This window comes from Schistocerca serialis, unplaced genomic scaffold (genome assembly GCF_023864345.2).
Source record: "Schistocerca serialis cubense isolate TAMUIC-IGC-003099 unplaced genomic scaffold, iqSchSeri2.2 HiC_scaffold_1352, whole genome shotgun sequence".
Classification (NCBI taxonomy): domain Eukaryota; kingdom Metazoa; phylum Arthropoda; class Insecta; order Orthoptera; family Acrididae; genus Schistocerca; species Schistocerca serialis.
In genome coordinates, this window is record NW_026047572.1 from 4,269,327 (window position 1) to 4,283,482 (window position 14,156).

A 14,156-nucleotide genomic window follows, 5' to 3' on the forward strand; every position below is an offset into this window, starting at 1 on the left:
TCACTTAGACGATGAACCACAGGAATTGCATCCGAATTAAATACAAAGGGCACAATGCCGGCTTATGTTCAAGAACACTGACTTCTCTTAGTGTCTATGATTTGAGTCTTTACTGTGAGACCAGTTGTAGATGCCAATGCTTCAATTCAGGTTTACTGTATCACTTGGACCTTCACTATGACGTGAAACACAGAAATTACATCAAATTTAAATACCAAAGGCACAATGCCGACTTAAGTACAAGCAGACTGACTTCTCATGGTGTCTATGCTTCGAGCCTGACCTGTGTCACCAGTTTTAGATTCCGATGCACAACTGCAGATTTACTGTATCCCTTGGACCTTCACATTGACGATGTAGCACAGAAATTGCATGGTAACTAAATACAAATGGCACAGTATAGAATTATGTTCAAGAAGACTGAGTCTTCTTACGGTCTATGGATTGAGCCTTTGCTGTGAAACCAGTTTTGGATTCCGATGCTTCACTTCAGGTTTACTGTATCCCTTAGACCTTCACGTTGGCGATAAAACTCATAGATTGCATCGGAATTAAATACAAAAGGCACAATGCAGACATAGGTACATAAAGACTGCGTCTTCTTACTGCCTACGATTTGAGTCCTTCCTGTGTCACCAGCTTTAGATTCCGATGCGTCACTTCAGGTTTACTCTATCCCTTGGACCTTCACATTGGCGATGAAACACAGAAATTGCATTGGAATTAAATACAAAAGGCACAATGCTGGCTTAAGTACAAGAGGCCTGAGTCTTCTTACCATCTATGTTTTGAGCCTTTCCTGTGAAACCAGTTTTAGATTTCGATGCTTCACTACAGGTTTACTGTATCCGTAGGACCTTCACATTTACGATGAAACACAGAAATTGCATCGGAATTAAAAAAAAAAGGCACAATGGCGACTTTTGTACAAGAAGACTGACTATTCTTAGTGTCTAATTATTGAGCCTTTCCTGTGTCACCAGTTTTCGATTCCGATGCTCAACTGCAAATTTACTGCATCGCTAGGTCCATCACATTGACAATGAAACACAGAACTTGCATCGGAATTAAATACAAAGTGCACAATGCCGACTTAAGTAGAAGAAGACTGAGTTTTCTTGCTGTCTATGATCTGAGCCTTACCTGTGATAACAGTTTTAGACTCCGATGCTTGACGTCAGGTTTACTGTATCCCTTGGACATTCACATTGACGATGAAACACTGAAATTGCATCGGAATTAAATGCGAAAGGCACAATGCCGACTTAAGTACAAGAAGACTGAGTCTTCTTTCTGTCTATGGTTTGAGCCTTTCCTGTGTCACCAGTTTTAGATTTCGATGCACAACTGCAGGTTTACTGCTTCCCTTGGACCTTCACATTGACGGTGACACACAAAAATTGCATCGAAAAATAATACAAAAGGCACAATGCCGACTTAAGTAGTAGAAGACTGTCTTTTCTTAGGGTCTATGTTTTGAGCCTATCCTGTGTCACCAGTTTTAGATTTCGATGCACAATTACATTTTTACTGTATCCCTTGTACCTTCACATTGATGATTAAACACAGATATTGAATCGTAATTAAATGCAAAAGGCACAATGCCGACTTAAGTACAACAGGACTGACTTTTCTTAGTGTCTATGCTTTGAGCTTTTCCTATGTCCCCATTTATAGATTATGATGCACAACTGGAGATTTACTGTATCCCGTCGACCTTCACATTGACGATGAAACACAGAAATTGCATCGGAATTAAATACAAAAGGCACAATGCCGACTTAAGTACAAGTTGACGGCCTTTTCTTAGTGTCTATATTTCGTGCCTGTCCTGGATCACCAGTTTTAGAATCCGATGCACAACTGCAGGTTTACTGCATCAATTGAACCTTCACATTGACGATGAAACACAGAAATGGCATCGGAATTAAATACAAAGGCCACAATGCCCACTTAAGTAGAAGAAGACTGAGTTTTCTTGCTGTCTTTGTTATGAGCCTTCCCTGTGAGACCAGTTTTAGATTCCGATGCTTCACTTCAGGTTACTGTATCCCTTCGACCTTCACTTTGAAGACGAAACACATAAATTGCATCGGAATTAAATACAAAAGGCACAATGCCGACGTAAGTACAAGTAGACTAACTATTCTTAGTGTGTATGGATTGAGCCTTTCCTGTGTCACCAGTTTTAGGTTCCGATGCTCAACTGCAAATTTACTGCATCGCTAGGAATATTACATTGACTATGAAACACAGAAATTACATCGGAAATAAATACAATGTGCACAATGCAGACTTAAGTAGAAGAAGACTGAGTTTACTTGCTATCTATGATTTGAGCCTTACCTGTGAGACCAGTTTTAGACTCCAGTGCTTCACGTCAGGTTTACTGTATCCCTTGGACCTTCACATTGACGATGAAACACTGAAATTGCATCGGAATTAATTGCGAAAGCACAATGCCGACTTCAGTACAAGAAGACTGAGTCTTCCTACAGTCTATGGTTTGAGCCCTTCCTGTGTCACCAGTTTTAGATTCCGATGCACAACTGCAGGTTTACTGCATCCCTTGGACCTTCACATTGACGATGAAACACAGACATTGCATCGAAAATTAATACAAAAGGCACAATGCCGACTTAAGTAGAGGAAGACTGAGTTTTCTTGCTGTCTATGCTTTGAGCCTTCAATGTGAGACCAGATTTAGACTCCCATGGTTCACGTCATTTTTACTTCATCCATTGGACCATCACATTGACAATGAAACACAGAAATTGCATCGGAATAAATAGAAAGGGCACAATGCCGTTGTAAGTACAAGAAGACTGCGTCTTCTTACTGCCTATCATTGGAGTCTTTCCTGTGTCACCAGCTTCAGACTACGATGCGTCACTTCAGGTTCACTGTATCCCTTGGACCTTCACATCGACGATGAAACACAGAAATTGCATCGGAATTAAATAAAAAAGGCACAATGCCGACTTAAGTACAAGATGACCGACTTTTCTTAGCGTCTATGTTTCCAGCCTTACCTGGGTCACCAGTCTTAGATTCCGATGCACAACTACATCGTTTACTGTATCCCTTGGACCTTCACATTGATGAATCACAGAATTTGCATCGGAATTAAATATAAAAGGCCCAATGCCGAATTAAGTACAAGAAGACTGAGTCTTCTTACGGTCTATGTTTTGAGCCTTTGCTGTGAGACCAGTTTCAGATTCCGATGCTTCACTTCAGGTTTCCGGTGTACCTTAGACCCTCACTTTGGAGATGAAACACATAAATTGCACCGGAATTAAATACAAAAGGCACAGTGCCGACTTAAGTACAAGATGACTGACTATTCTTAGTCTCTATGTATTGAGCCTCTTCTGTGTCACCAGTTTTAGATTCCGATGCTCAACTGCAAATTTACTGCATCGTTAGCTCCATCACATTAACGATGAAACACAGATATTGCATCGGAATTAAATACAAAGTGCACAATGCCGACTTAAGAAGAAGAAGACTGAGTTTTCTTGCAGTCTATGATTTGAGCCTTACCTGTGAGACCAGTTTTAGACTCCGATGCTTCACGTCAGATTTACTGTATCCCTTGGACCTTCACATTGACGATGAAACACTGAAATTGCATCGGAATTAATTGCGAAATGCACAATGCCGACTTAAGTACAAGAAGACTGAGTCTAATTACCGACTATGTTTTTAACTTTTACTGTGAGACCGGTTTTATAATCCGTGGCTTCAATCCAGGTTTGCTGTATAACCTGTACCTTCACTTTGACGATGAAACACAAGAATTGCAAAGGAATTAAATACAAAAGGCACAATGCCGACTTAAGGTGAAGAAGACTGAGTTTTCTTGCTGTCTATGCTTTCAGCCTTCAATCTGAGACCAGTTTTAGACTCCGATGCTTCACGTCATTTTTAATGCTTCCATTGGACCTTCCCTTTGACGATGAAGCACTGAATTTGCAGGGGAATTAAATACAAAAGGGACAATGCCGACTTAAGTACTAGACGACTGTGTCTCCTCACTGTCTATGATTTGAGCCTTCCCTGTGAGACCAGTTTTAGATTCCGATGCTTCACTTCAAGTTTGCTGTATCCCTTGGACCTTCACATTGACGGTGCAACACAGTAATTGCAAAGGAATTAAATACAAAAGACACAATGCCGACATAAGTACAAGAAGACTGTGTCTTCTTACTGTCTATGATTTGAGCCATCCCAGTGAGACCAGTTTTAGACACCGATGCCTCACTTCAGGTTTGCTGAATCCCTTGGACCTTCACACTGACGATGCAACACAGTAATTGCATCGGAATTAAATACAAAATGCACAATGCCGGCTTAAGAGCTAGAAAACTGTGTCTTCTTACTGTCTATGTTTTGAGCCTTCTCTGTGAGACCAATTTTGGATCCCGATGCTTCACTTCAGGTTTGCTGTATCCCTTGGACCTTCACATTGACGATACAACACAGTAATTGCATCGGAATGAAATACGAAAGACACAATGCCGACATAAGTACAAGAAGACTGACTTTTCTTAGTGTCTATATTTCGATCCTGTCCTGGGTCACCAGTCTTAGATTCCGATGCATAACTGCAGGTTTACTGTATCCCTTGGACCTTCACATTGACGATGAAAGAATAAAATTGCATCGGAATTGAATACTAAATGCACAATGCCGACTTAAGTGCAAGAGGACTGAGTCTTGTTGATGTCTATGTTTTGAGCCTTCACTTTGAAACCAGTTTTAGATTCCGATGCTTCACTTGAGGCTTGCTGTATCCCTTGCGCCATCTCTTTGACGATGAAACACAAAAATTGCATCGCAATTAAATACAAAATGCACAATGCCGGCTTAAGAACTAGAAAACTGTGTCTTCTTACTGTCTATGTTTTGAGCCTTCTCTGTGAGACCAATTTTAGATCCCGATGCTTCACTTCAGGTTTGCTGTATCCCTTGGACCTTCACATTGACGATACAACACAGTAATTGCATCGGAATGAAATACAAAAGACACAATGCCGACATAAGTACAAGAAGACTGTGTCTTCTTACTGTCTATAATTTGAGCCATCCCAGTGAGACCAGTTTTAGACACCGATGCTTCACTTCAGGTTTGCTGAATCCCTTGGACCTTCACACTGACGATGCAACACAGTAATTGCATCGGAATTAAATACAAAAGGCACAATATCGACTTAAGTACAAGAAGACTGACTTTTCTTAGTGTCTATGATTGGAATCTGTCCTGGGTCACCAGCTTTAGATTCTGATGCACAACTGCAGATTTACTGTATCCCTTGGACCTTCGCTTTGACGATGAAAGACAGAAATTGCATCGGAATTGAATACTAAAGGCACAATGCCGACATGAGTACAAGAGGACTGAGTCCTCTTACTGCCTATGTTTTGAGCATTCACTTTGAGACCAGTTTTAGATTCTGATGCTTCACTTCAAGCTTAATGTATTCCTTGCACCTTCACATTAACGATGAAACACAAGAATTGCATCGGAATTAAATACAAAAATCACAATCCCGACTTATGTACTATAAGACTGTGTCTCCTTACAGACTATGATTTAAGCCTTCGTTCTGACACCAGTTTAGATTCCGATGCTTCACTTTAGGATTGCTCCATCCCTTGGACCTTCACATTGACGATGCAACACAGTAATTGCATCGGAAGTAAATACAAAAGGCACAATGCCGACTTCAGTACAAGAAGACTGAGTTTTCTAACTGTCTATGTTTTGAGCCTTTCCTGTGAGACCAGTTTTAGATTCCGATGCTTCACTTCAGGTTTACTGTATCCCTTGGACCTTCACTTTAACGATGAAACACAACAATTGCTCCGGGATTAAATACAAAAGCATAATGCCGACTTAAGTACAAGAAGACTACCTGTCTTACTATCTATGTTTTGATTCTTCCCTGTGAGACCAGTTTTAGTTTCCTTTGCTTCACTTGAGGTTTACTGTATCCCTTGGAGCTTCTTATTGACGATGAAACACAGAAATTGCATCGGACTTAAATACAAAAGGTACAATGCCGACTTATGTACAAGAACACTGAGTCTTCTTACCTTCTATGTTTTGAGCCTTTTCTGTGAGACCAGTTCTAGATTCCGATGCATCACTTCAGGTTTTATGTATCCATTGGACCTTCATATTGACGATGAAACACAGAAATTGGATCGGAATTAAATACAAAAGGCACAAGGCCGACTTATGTACAAGAGACTCTGAGTTTTCTTACTGTCTCTGTTTTGAGCCTTCACTGTGAGAGCAGTTTGAGATTCCGATGCTTCATTTCAGGTAATCTCTATCCCTTGGAGCTTCTCTTTGACGATGAAAGACAGAAATAGGTTCGAAATTAAATACAAAAGACACAATGCCGAGTTATGTACTTGAAAACTGAGTCTTCTTACCGTCTATGCTTTGAGCCTTTCCTGTGAAACCAGTTTTAGATTCCGATGCTTCACTTCAGGTTCACTGAGACACCTGGACCATCACTCAACGATAAAAGACTGAAATTGCATCGAAATTAAGTACAAAAGACACAATGCCGATTTAAGTACTTGAAAACTGAGTCTTCTTGCTGTCTATGCTTTGAGCCTTTCCTGTGAAACCAGTTTTAGATTCCGATGCTACACTTCAGGTTTACTGTACCCTTGGACCTTAACTTTGACGATGAAACACAACAATTGCATCGAAATTAAATGCAAAAGCACAATGCCGACTTAAGTACAGGAAGATGAGTTTACTTAGTGTCTATGTTTAGAACCTGTACTGTGTCAGCAGTTTTAGATTCCGATGCACTACTGCAGGTTTACTGTATCCCTTGGACGTTCACATTGACAATGATACACAGAAATTGCATCGGAATTAAATACAGAATGCACTATTCCGACTTAAGTACAAGCAGACTGAGTTTTCTTACTGTCTATGTTCGAGCGGTTCCTGTGTGACCAGTCTTAGATTCCGATGCTTCGCTTCAGGTTTACTGTATCCTTGGACCTTCACATTGACGATGAAACACAGAAATTGCATTGGAATTAAATACAAAACGCACAATGCTGACTTAAGTACAAGAAGACTGACTTTTCTTAATGTCTATATTTGGGCTTTTCCTCTGTCACCGGTTTTACATTCCGATGCACAACTGCTGGTTTACTGTTTCCCTTGGACTTTCACATTCCCTATGAAACACAGGAATTGCGTCGGATTTAAATACAAAAGGCACAATGCCGACTTAAGTACAAGAGTACTTACTTATCTTAGTGTCTATGGTTTGAGCCTTTCCTATGAGACCAGTTTTAGATCCCGATGCTTCACTTCAGGATTGCTGTATCCCTTGGACATCCATATTGACGATGCAACACAGAAATTGCATCGGAATTAAATACAAAAGGCACAATACCGACTTAAGTACAAGAAAACTGACTTTTCTTAGTGCCTATGTTTTGAGAATTTCCTTTGGGACCTGTTTTAGATTCCGATGCTTCACTTCAGGTTTACTGTATCCCTTGGACATTCCCTTTGACGATGAATCCCAAATATTTCATCGAAATTAAATACAAAAGGCACAATGCCAACTTAAGTACAAGACGACTGACTTTTCTTTGTGTCTATGTTTTTATCCTTTCCTGTGAGACCAGTTTTAGATTCCGATGCTTACCTTCTGGTGTACTGTATCCCTTGGACCTTCACACTGACGATGAAACACTAATATTGCATCGGAATTAAATACAATGGGCACAATGCCGAATAAGTACAAGAAGACTGAGTTTTCTTGCTGTCTAAGATTTGAGCCTTCCCTGTGAGACCAGAATTAGATTCCGAAGCAACACGTCAGGATTATTGTGTCCCTTGGACCTGCACATTGACGATCAAACACTGATATTGCATCGGAATTAAATACAAAAGTCACAATGCCGACTTAAGTACAAGAAGACTGAGTCTTCTTACTGACTACGATTTGAGCCTTTCCTGGGTCACCAGCATTAGACTCCGATGCTTTACTTCAGGTTTACTGTATCCCTTGGACCTTCACATTGGCGATGAAACACGGAAATTGCATCTGATTTAAATACTAAAGTCAAAAGGCCGACATAAGTACATGAAGTCTAAGTCCTCTTACAGTCTATGTTTTGGGCCTTATCTGTGAGACCAGATTTTGATTCCGACGCTTCACTTACGGTGTACTGTATCCCTTGGACCTTAACTTTGACGATGAAACACTGATATTGCATCGGAATTCAACACAAAAGCCACATGCCGACTTAAGTACAAGAAGACTTATTCTTCTTTCTGTCTATGCTTTGAGCCTTCCCTGTGAGACCAGTTTTTGATTCCGGTGCTTCACATCCGGGTTTCTGAATCCCTTGGACCTTAACTTTGACGATGAAACACTGAATCTGCATAGGAATTAAATACAATGGGCACAATGCCGACTTAAGTAGAAGAAGACTGAGTTTTCGTGCTGTCTAAGTTTTGTGCCTTCCTTGTGAGACAAGATTTAGATTCCGAAGCTACATGTCAGGTTTATTGTGCCCCTTGGACCTTACCATTGACGATGAAACACTGAAATTGCATCGGAATTCAATACAAAAGCCACATGCCGACTTAACTACAAGAATACTGAGTCTTCTTACCGTCTATGTTCTGAGCCTAACCTGTGAGAACAGCTTTAGATTCCGATACATCATTTCAGGTTTACTGTTTTCCTTGGACCTTCACATTGCCGATGAAACTCAGAAATTGCATCGGAATTAAACACAAAAGGCACAATGCCGACGTAAGTTTAAGAAGACTTACTTTTCTAAGTGTCTATATTTTGAGCCTATCCTGCGTCACCAGCTTTAGATTCCGATGCTTCACTTCAGGTTTACGGTATCCCATGGACCTTGACATTGACGATGAAACACAGAAATTGCATCGGAATTAAATACAAAAGGCACCTTGCCGACTTAAGTACAAGGAGACTGACTTTTCTTAGTGTCTACGTTCTGAGCCTTTCCTGTGTCACCAGTTTTAGATTCCGATGCACAACTGCTAGTTTAGTGTATCCCTTTGACCTTCACATTGACGATGAAACACAGAAATTGCATCGGAATAAAATACAAAAGCACAATGCCGAATTAAGTACAAAGATACTGACTTTTCTTAATGTCTATGTTTCCAGCCTTCACTGTCTCACCAGTTTTAGATTCAGATGCACGAGTGCAGGTTTACTGTATCCCTTGGACCTTCACTTTGAAGATGAAACCCAGTAATTGCATCGGAATTAAATTGAAAGGGAACAATGCCGATTTAAGTACAAGAAGACTGACTTTTCTTAGTGTTTATGTTTTTAGCCTTTCCCGTGAGACCAGTTTTAGATTCCAATGCTTCACTTCAGGTTTACTGTATACTTGGGCCTTGACGTTGGCGAATAAACACAGAAAATGCATCGGAATTAACCACAAGAGGAAAAATGCCGACTTAAGTACAAGAAGACTGAGTTTTCTTACTGTCTATGTTTTGAGCCTTCCCAGTGAGACCAGTTTTACATTCCTATGCTTCACTTCAAGTTTACTGTATCCCTAGGGCCTTCACATGACGATGAAACACAGAAATTGCATCGGAATTAAATACAAAAGGCACAATGCCGACTTCAGCACTAGAGGACTGTGTCTTCGTACTCTCAATGATTTGAGCCTTCTCTGTGACACCAGCTTTAGATTCCGATGCACAACTGCTGGTTTACTGTATCCCTTCGACCTTCACATTGACGATTTAACACAGAAATTGCATCGGAATTAAATATAAAAGCTCAATGTCGAATTATGTACAAGGAGACTGACTTTTCTTAGTGTCTATGTCTGGAGCCTTTCCTGTGTCACAAGTTTTAGATTCCATTGCACAACTGCTGGTTTGCCGTATCCCTTGGACCATCACATTGACGATGAAACACAGATATTGCATCGGAATTGAATACAAAAGGCACAATGCCGACTTAAGTACAAGAAGACTGACTTTTCTTAGTGTCTATCTTTTGAGCCTTTCCTGTGAGACCAGGTTTAGATTCCGATGCTTCACTTCAGGTTTACGTTATCCCTTGGACCTTCACATTGACGATACAACACAGTAAATGCATCGGAATAAAATACAAAAATCACAATGCCGACACAAGTACAAGATGACTGACTTTTCTTAGTGTCTATGTTTCTGGCCCTATCCTGTGTCACCAGTTTTAGATTCCGATGCACAACTGCAGGTTTCCTGTGTACATTGGTCCTTCACATTGACGATGAAACACAGAAATTGCATAGGAATTAAATACAAAATGCACAATGCCGACTTAAGTACAAGAAGACCTATTCTTCTTTCTGTCTATGTTTTGAGCCTTCCCTGTGAGAACAGATTTAGATTCGGAAGCCTCACTTCATGTTTACTGTATCCCTTGGACCTTCACTTTGACGATGAAACACAAAAATTGGATCGGAATTAAATACAAAAGGGACAATGCTGCTTTAAGTACAAGAAGACTGACCTATCCTTGTGTCTTTGATTGAGCCTTTCCTGTGTCACCTGTTTTAGATTGCGATGCACGACTGCTGGTTTACAGTATCCCTTGGACCTTCACTTTGACGATGAAACATAGTAATTGCATAGGAATTAAATACAAATGGCACAATGCAGACTTAATTACCAAACGACTAACTTTTCTTAGGGTCTATAATTTGAGCCTTTCCTGTGAAGCCAGTTTTACATTCCTATGCCTCACTTCAGACTTCCTGTATGAATTTGACCTTCACTTCGACGATGAAACACTGAAATTGCATAGGAATTAAATATAAGGGGCACAATGCCGACTTACGAAAAGAAGACTGAGTTTACGAGCTGTCTAAGTTTTGAGCCTTACATGTGAGACCAGATTTAGATTCCGAAGCTACACGTGAGGTTTATTGTGTCCTTTCGACCTTCGCATTGACGATGAAACACAGAAATTGCATCGGAATTAAATGCAAAAGGCACCTTGCCGACTTAAGTACAAGGAGACTGACTTTTCTTAGTGTCTACGTTCTGAGCCTTTCCTGTGTCACCAGTTTTAGATTCCGATGCCTAACTGCTGGTTTACTGTATCCCTTCGACCTTCACATTGACGATGAAACACAGAAATTGCATCGGAATTAAATACAAAAGCACAATGCCGAATTAAGTACAAAGATACTGACTTTTCTTAATGTCTATGTTCCCAGCCTTTACTGTGTCACCAGTTTTAGAATTCGATGCACAACTGCAGGTTTACAGTATCCCTTGGACCTTCTGTATGACGATGAAACACAAAAATTGCATCGGAATTTAATAGAAAAGGCACAATGCCGACTTAAGTACAAGAAGACTAAGTCTTCTTACTGTCTATGTTTTGAGCCTTCCCTGTGAGACCAGTTTTAGATTCCGATGCTTCACTTCAGGTTTACTGTATCCCTTGGATCTTCACTATGACGATGAAACACACAAATTGCATCGGAATTAAATACAAAAGGCACAATGCCGACTTAAGCATTACAGGACTGTGTCCTCTTACTCTCAATGATTTGAGCCTTCCCTGTGATACCAGCTTTAGATTCCGATGCACAACAGCTGGTTTACTGTATCCCTTCGACCTTCACATTGACGATGAAACACAGAAATTGCATCGGAATTAAATATAAAAGCTCAATGCCGAATTAAGTACATGGAGACTGACTTTTCTTAGTGTCTATGTTTGGAGCCTTTCCTGTGTCACAAGTTTTAGATTCCATTGCACAACTGCTGGTTTACCGTATACCTTGGACCTTCACATTGACGATGAAACACAGAAATTGCATCGGAATTAAATACAAAATGCACAATGCCGACTTAAGTACAAGAGGTCTGAGTCTTCTTACCGTCAATGCTTTGAGAATTTCCTGTGAGAGCAGTTTTAGAAATCGATGCTTCACTTCAGGTTTACTGTATCCCTTGGCCCTTCATTTTGACGATGAAACACAGAAATTGCTTCGGAATTAAATACAAGAGGCACAATGCCAACAATAGTATAAGAAGACTGAGTCTTCTTACCGTCTATGTTATGAGCCTTTACTGAGAGACCAGTTTTTGATTCCGATGCTTCACCTCATGTTCACTGTATCCCTTGGACCTTTACTTTGACGATGATACACAGAAATTGCATCGGAATTAAATACAAAAGACACAATGCCGTCATAAGTACAAGAAGACTGACTTTTCTTAGTGTCTATGTTTCGAGCCTTACCTGTGTCACCAGTTTTAGATTCCAATCCGCAACTGCAGATTTACTGCATCCCTTGGACCGTCACATTAACGATAAAACACAAAAATTGCATCGGAATTAAATACAGAGGGCACATTGCCGACTTAGGTAGGAGAAAACTGAGTATTCTTGCTGTCTATGCTTTGAGCAATCCCTGTGAGACCAGTTTTGGACTCCTATGCTTCAGGTTAGGTTTACTGTATCCATTGGACCTTCACATTGGCGATGAAATACAAAAATTTGCATCGGAATTAAATACAAAAGGCACAATGCCGAATTAAGTAGAAGAAGACTGACTGTTTTTACCGTCTACGTTTTGAGCCTTTCGTGTGAGACCAGTATTAGATTCCGATGCTTCACGCCAGGTTTACTGTATCCCTTGGTCCATAAAATTGACGATGAAATACAGAAATTGCATCGGAATTAAATACAAAAGCACAATGCCGACTTAAGTACAAGAAGAATGAGTCTTCTTAGTGTCTATGATTCGAGCCTTTCCTGTGTCACCAGCTTTAGTTTCCGATGCCCAACTGCGGGTTTACTGTATCCTTTGGACCTTCACATTGACGATGAAACACAGTAATTTCATCGGAATGTAAGACAAAAGGCACAATGCCAACTTAAGTACAGGAACACTGACTTTTCTTAGTGTCAATAATTCGAGCCTGTCCTGTGTCACCAATTTTAGATTGCGATGCACAATTGCAGGTTTACTGTACACCTTGGACCTTCACATAGACGATGAAACACAGAACTTGCATCGGAATTAAATAGAAAAGGCACAATGCCGAATTAAGTTCCAGAAGACTGAGTCTTCTTTCTGTCTATGATTTGATCCTTCCCTGTGTCACCAGCTTTTGATTCCAATGCTTCACTTCAGGTTTACTGTATCTGTTGGATCTTCACACTGACGATGAAACACAGAAATTGCATCGCAATAAGTACAAAAGGTACTATGCTGACTGAAGTACATAAAGACTGAGAAATCTTACCGTCTATGATCTGAGCCTTTCCTGTGAGACCAGTTTTAGATTCCGATGCACAACTGCAGATTTCCTGTATCCCTTGAACATTAACATTGACGATGAAACACAGAAATTGCATCGAAATTAAATACGAAAGGTACCATGCCGACTTTAGTACAGGAAGACTAACTCTTCTTACCGTCTATTATTTGAGCCTATCCTGTGTCACCAGTTTTAGATTCCGATACGCAACTGAAGATTTACTGCATCCCTTGGACATTCACATTGACGATGAAACACAAAAACCTGCATCAGAATTAAATACAAAGGGCACATTCCCAACTTATGTAGAAGACGACTGGGTTTTTTTGCTGTCTATGTTTTGAGCCTTCCCTGTGAGATCAGTTTTAGTTTCTGATGCTTCACGTCAAGTTTACTGCATCCCTTGGACCTTCACATTGGCGATGAATCACAGAATTTCAATCGGATTTAAATACAAAAGGCACAATGCCGAATTAAGTACAAGAAGACTGAGGCTTCTTACCGTCTATGATTTGAGCTTTTCATGTGAGACCAGTTTCAGATTCCGATGCTTCATTTCAGGTTTACTGTATCCCTTGGACATTCACATTGACGATAAAAAACAGAAATTGCATCGGAATGAAATGCAAAATGCACAATGCCGACTTACGTAGAAGAAGACTGACTTTTCTTAGTGTCTATGATTCCAGCATTTCCTGTGTCACCAGTTTTATATTTTAGAGTTAACTGCAGGTTACCTGTTTCCCTTGGACCTTCACTTTGACGGTGTAACACAGAAATTGCATGGCAATTAGATACAAAAGGCACAATGCCGACTTATGTACAAGAAGAC